This window comes from Giraffa tippelskirchi, chromosome 1, assembly GCF_054371585.1.
Source record: "Giraffa tippelskirchi isolate mGirTip1 chromosome 1, T2T-mGirTip1v1.2.pri, whole genome shotgun sequence".
Classification (NCBI taxonomy): domain Eukaryota; kingdom Metazoa; phylum Chordata; class Mammalia; order Artiodactyla; family Giraffidae; genus Giraffa; species Giraffa tippelskirchi.
This window is the reverse complement of record NC_137275.1, coordinates 219,216,026-219,222,576: the sequence shown is the minus strand read 5'-3', so window position 1 is coordinate 219,222,576 and position 6,551 is coordinate 219,216,026. Positions and strand designations below refer to the sequence as shown.

The window sequence follows — 6,551 nt, the reverse complement described above, 5'->3', positions numbered from 1 at the left end:
ACATTGCCTAGGCTTAATGAATCAGAATAGGACAGTCAGGGCTTGCTTGCTTGTTTTATTCAAGAGCTCTGATGTGATTTATGATGGAACCAGGCAGGCAACCCCCACTAGATGATCGAGAGAATCATCTTATAGGAACAACATGACATGGTAACTGAGGGTTCTGTTTAGGGGACTGATTGGCACAGGTTCAAATATCAACACCCCCTTCCCCATATACTTATCCAAGTCATTTGAACATCTTCCAACGTTGTTTGTAGTATAGAGATAAGGATACTATGATCTGTGTATAATCTCTGGGTTAGCTAAGAGTCCCCCAACAAAGGTACACGCATGTACACTTGGATTTTATCAAATTACTTCTAACTCCCAAATAACTTATCCAAGTCCAAGTCCTGCCTAAGGTTTATAGGAATCCCTGGGAGATACTTAGTTTCTCTTGATATGATGGTCTACCTACGTCTCCCCCTTACTGCACTGATTTGGGCATCACTTTTTCCTTCAGTTTACGTAACTGTAACAACACAATCACTCACATCAGCATGCATAGGTTTAGTAGACTTTACTGAAACATTTGGGGCTTCCCTGGATGGCTGTACACAGACCTGCGTGAGGTTCCCTGCTTCTCTGTTTCTCTCTTTGATTCCCATTCACCCCCTTCATCTTGCAGTGCCTAAAAGCAGGGTATTGGCCACTTTTCTTCTGTTTTAATACCAAACATGCATATCCAAAGCCATCAAGTTTTCAGGAGAACAAAGCTCTTTCTATCTGACAGGCTTCCCCCTCCTTTGAACATAGCTGTGGTTTGGGGATAGCAAGCAGACACTCTTGGTTTGCTGTCTGCCTTTGTTTTCCTTCTTGTTCCACATGTAAAGCACTTAGCACAGTTCTGGCATCTGTGGGTCTCTGATCATGTGCGACACAGCTACCCAGATGCAGCCCAGCCACTCCTGCCTTCTGGGGATGTTGCTGCCCCTGCACCCGCACATCCAAGCCACATTTCTTCTTCTTGAGAATCAGCCGGTATCCACTGCTTTCTGCACATCCAACTTAGTATGTAAATACAGGCATAGTTGGAGAATGATTCTGAGCATGAGGGGTTCAAAAGCCCCAAGTCTGACTCTAATACAATGATCACTAACACTGATTACCAACATTAATTGATTTCCAATCAGGTATATTCTATAAAATTTCTGTCATCCTTTCAAGTATCTGTTTTGTTTTTTTGGTTTTTTTCTGTGCATGTAAGGAAACTAAGGCTTGGGGAAATTAATGACTGAGTCAGAATTTGAATTCAGGGCACATTGCTACAAAACCTTGTCTTGCCTCACTGCATCAGATTCTCTTCTAAATAATTAATATAGAGGTCTAATCTTTATTACATTGTGAAGATGTTAACTGATCTAAAAGAAAGGTCATCCATGTACACAGAGATCTAATAATGAAATAATTTTAATTTAATGATAATGGGGTTTCTTTGTTCTTCAATAGTTAAATCAAGTGAACTTTATCTGTAACTTCATAGAGCATCCACTTATCTGAAACACAGGTGATTTAAAAAAGAAAATAAAAAATGATTTGTTGTTTCCCTGTATCTTAGTGACTTAACCATATAATAGAACTGATCAACTCTGTGTTTGTCAGAAAAATGGCGGGAAAATGGTACCTTGGGCAAAATATAGTTGATTCACATATTTGAGGTCTTATGACTCAAGGAGGTAGACATGAATATTTGTGGCAATTTCTGTCTTAACAATTTGTGTGTGTGAGTGTGCAGTGTAAGAACTTATTATTTATCTAGTTTTAAATTTTTCGTTGGAGTAGAGTTGCTTTACAGTGTTGTGTAGTTTCTGCTGTACAGCAAAATAAGTCAGCCACATGTATACACACATCCCCTTCCTTCTGAGCTTCCCTCCCATCTAGGTCACCACAGAACAGAGTAGGGTGCCCTGTGCTATGCAGTAGGTTCTCATTAGTTATCTATTTAAACATGGTGGTGTATATATGTCAATCCCAATCTCCCAATTCATCCCATCTCCCCCTTCCACCCTCAGTATCCATATGTATGTTTTCTCTGCCTGTGTCTTTATTTCTGCTCTGCAAATAGGCTCATCTGTACGTTTTCTAGGTTCCACATATATACATTAATATATGATACATGTTTTTCTCTTTCTGACTTACTTCACTCTATATGACAGTCTCTAAGTCCGTCCATGTGTCTGCACATGGCACAATTTTGTTCCTTTTTATGCCTGAGTGATAATCCATTCTATCTATGTGCCCCAGAAACTCATGAAGACTATTAGCATTGCACCAAAATATCTTGCTTATAAATTCAATTTAGAAAACCAACATGTACTGAGATGAATAAAATGGTTACAGTACTTAGAAAATACATATCAGAAAGATTATGTCATGGATACAACTGACATTCGTATATTATTTTACAGTCTATAAAATACCCAGTTATTAACGCATTCCCTCCCCATAGCAAGAGAAGTCTTATTACCATGATATGCTGGATGAATGGAGGCGAGAACTTAGGCTCAGAGAACTATGCAGTGTTGCTCAAAATAGCACAGTTGGTGAAGGACATACCCAGGAATTAACCTGAAGTCTTCTGCCATTAAATTTTACATTCTCATCATTACATCATCTGAGAGGGAAGCAGATAAGTTTAAGATTTGGCTCTGGTATTGGAGAAGACTCTTGAGAGTCCCTTGGACTGCAAGGGGATCCAACCAGTCCATCCTAAAGGAAATAAGTCCTGAATATTCCTTGGAAGGACTGATGCTGAAGCTGAAACTCCAATACTTTGGCCACCTGATGCGAAGAACTGACTCATTTGAAAACACCCTAATGCTGGGAAAGATTGAAGGCAGGAGGAGAAAGGGACGACAGAGGATGAGTTGGTTGGATGCCATCACTGACTCAATGGACATGAGTTTGAGTAAACTCCTGGAGTTGGTGATGGACAGGGAGGCCTGGCGTGCTGCAGTCCATGGGGTCACAGAGTCGGACACGGCTAAGAGACTGAACTGAATTGATACAATGTTTCATAGGCCAAACCTCAGGTTAATCAATAGCAAAAAAAATCAATAGTTCAATCATTCTTTCAATTGCTATGTATTTAGTTCTCACAATGTGCCAGGCAAATGTCAGGCATATCCAGGAATGCATAAGACATAAGGTCCCAACCTGCACGGAGCTTGCAGACAAAAGGGGAAGGGAACACTGAGTAAGCATATGATCTGCTCATCAGCAGATCCATTGGAAGGAGTAGACAATTAATTTTCAGATCTATGTTAATGTGTCCCTTTGTTTTCGTCAGTAAATTCCAGGATGAGAGGCAGACGTAACCCCAAAGTGCCCTGAGCAATTGTCTGTAGAAATAGAACAGCCATCACTGAGATGCTGCCGTCAGACTTCTTTCTCCCAGCCCGAGGTCTCCATGGTCTTATGTCTGACAATGCATCTTTTATTCAAACACACCACATGCTAACTTACCCATGGTCTACCAGAGATTTGTGTAACAAAGACCCTTGACACTTGACTGTTTTATTTACTTTCTTTTTAGTAAAGAAGGACTTCCCTGGTGGCTCAGAGGTTAAAGCGTCTGCCTCCAATGCGGGAGACCCAGGTTCGATCCCTGGGTTGGGAAGATCCCCTGGAGAAGGAAGTGGCAACCCACTCCAGTATTCTTGCCACGAGAATCCCATGAACAGAGGAGCCTGGTAGGCTGCAGTCTATGGGGTCACAAAGAGTCGGACATGACTGAGCGACTTCACTTTCACTTTCACTTTTTTAGTCAAAGAGAAGAAACTTATTGGAAACTCTGCAGCCAATAGTATTTAGAGACATTGGGGAATCTATTTTCCCATTTCTAAAAACTTCAACATTGAATGCAAAAGAGGTTTTTTAGCTTCAAGTTTTTTTTTTTTAATTGAAGTATAGTCGATTTACAATAATTTTGTATTAGTTTCAGATGTTCAGCATGGTGGTTTAGCATTTTTACAGATTTTATTCCTTTAAAAGTTATTATAAGATAATGGCTATGATTTCCTGTACTATGTGACACATCCTTGCTGCTTATCTATTTTGCACGGTGTAGTTTGTTCCTCTTAATTGCATACCCCTAATATGCCCCTCCCCACTTCCCTCTCCCTTCTGGTACCACGAGATGGTTTTCTATGTACTGTGAGTCTGTTTCTGTTTTGTTATTTACCTTCATTTGCATTATTTTTTAGATTCCACATTAGTGTTATCATGTAGCATTTGTCTTTGACCTGTTTTAGTAAGCATAATATTCTTAGCAGGTCCATCCATGTTGCTGCAAATGGCAGCATTTCATTTTTATATCATGGAGTAATATTCCATTATAAATCTTCTTTACCCATTTTTCTGCTGATGGATACTTGGGTTGCTTGCATATCTTGACTGCTGTAAATCATGCTGCTGTGAACATTGGGATGCAGACATCATTTTGAACTAGTGTTTTTGTTTTACCTGGATTTATACCCAGGAGTGGAATTGCTGGACCATACGGTAATTCTGGACTTCCCTGGTGGCTCAGGCAGTAAAGAATCTACCTGCAGTGCAGGAGACACAGGTTCAATCCCTGGGTCAGGAAGATCCCCTGGAGGAGGAAATGGCAACCCACTCCAGTATTCTTGCTTGGAGAACTCCATGGACAGAGGAGCCTGGCAGGCTACAGTCCATGGGGTTGCAAAAAGCTGGACATGACCGAGTAACCAATACACGTGCATATGGTAATTCTATTTTTAGTTTTTTTGTTTTTTGTTTGAGAAGCCTCCATGCTGTTTTTCATAGTAGTTGTACCAATTTATCAAATTTTTAATTTATTAATGATTATGTATTAAAATATCTTTTAGGTTTTTGATGTATATAAAATAATATATGTAAGCTTTATGTATGCTATAAAGCATGATCATATACCAACACTTTTGAACTTAGCATCCAGTTCAAGGACAAGAACATGACCTTTGATTCACGCCTACCTGTGTGTTCCTCCCCATCCACATCACTGTTTTGTTATTTCTATGGAAATATTTTATAAAAATCAAATAGTAATCTCTGACTTTTAGCAAAAAACAGCAATCCTTTGCCCCTTTTCATCACTGAATCTTACTTCCTGAAGACACAATTTCAACATTTTCAAAATATTTCTTTGGGTGTTTGCTTCCATTTTCTAAATTATGCAATATCTATTTTTAGTCTTAATTTTAGACATTGTCTATTGATTAACTATGATAATCTGGCTACTGTCTTACAGCGTGCTCCATGACCTTTCCTTTGTACCAACATGCAGCATACACATTTTCCTTCCTTTAACTTTTCAAGATAGTTCTACCGTACTTTTAACTAAATAAACATTTTAGTGTTTGTATTATTAGACTGTGTAAATATTTTCAGAGCTGAGCCATGAAATATAGCAAAATTACTTCCTTTATTTGTATAAATTTTCTTTTTCAGGTTAACAGTTGTCTTAATAATCCATTTGTTCAGGAAGTTATTTTAAGCCTTCAAATACCTACCAGAACAATAAAACTTTATTTCTGTTAAAGAAAAGACTATCTGCATATCTGTGTATCAGTCATCTGTATGGATGTGTATGTATGTATGAACGTACATGCTGTTGCTGCTGCTAAGTTGCTTCAGTCGTGTTCTGAATGTACATGGTTAAGTAATATATCTGGTTTTTGTCTCCTTAGAGGTCTTCCTCATAGAGCCCACTCACGTAACTCTAACTTCTCTCTGGGCTTTTTAAACAGCTCTTACCTTAGATATTCCCTTTATCATTATCCTGGGTTCTTTTATCTTCAATATAGAAGCCATGATTTTCTGAATCCCAATCTTTTCTTGTTTACATTTTGGTGCCTTATTTTATTGGGGCATATGGGCGTCCTGTGTAGTTTTTTAGCCCTTGCACATTTCAGCCAGTCCTTATTTTACTTTTACATTTGCATATGAGTCTAGAAGTTTAGATGTTATAAATTCTTTACACTTTTAAGGACACTTTTACATTTTGAGAGCTGTGGTAGCTTTTTGGAGCCCCAAACATTGTATGTGAACCTGATTTCTTCTATTCTCCAAAAACTTTATGATCTTCCCAACATCCTCAGTGTTCCTAATCTTTACCATGTTGTGCCTTGATTTATATAATATTTCACATACATATGCATATTTATTTCTTCCCCTCCACCATTATATATTATATATATATTATATATATATATGTAAAACTGAGTCACTTTGCTGTACAGTAGAAATTAACACAAGATTGTAAAATCAACTGTACTTCAATAAAATAAATTTTAAAACAAATAATAAGTCTATTTGAATAACAATGATAGAAAAAGAAATATATCTCTAGCTTTAGAATGCAGAATGAACTATAGTAGGGTAAGATTAGAAGTTAGAAGTTCAGATAAAAGGGTGCTATTGATTCCCAAGAAAAAAAATGTGGCATGTTTATGGTGTATGAGAGAAAAATGGATTAATTTTAGAAGTGTTAGGTAGAAACAATTCAA

General features: G+C 37.9%; 1 non-coding gene across 1 annotated transcript; it reads left to right on the top strand.

The window, feature by feature from the left end:
• Nucleotides 1–3,589: 3,589 nt before the first annotated feature.
• On the top strand, nucleotides 3,590–3,661 carry TRNAW-CCA (transfer RNA tryptophan (anticodon CCA)). Its single transcript has one exon. It is a non-coding gene; the product is annotated as a tRNA-Trp (tRNA).
• Nucleotides 3,662–6,551: the final 2,890 nt, after the last annotated feature.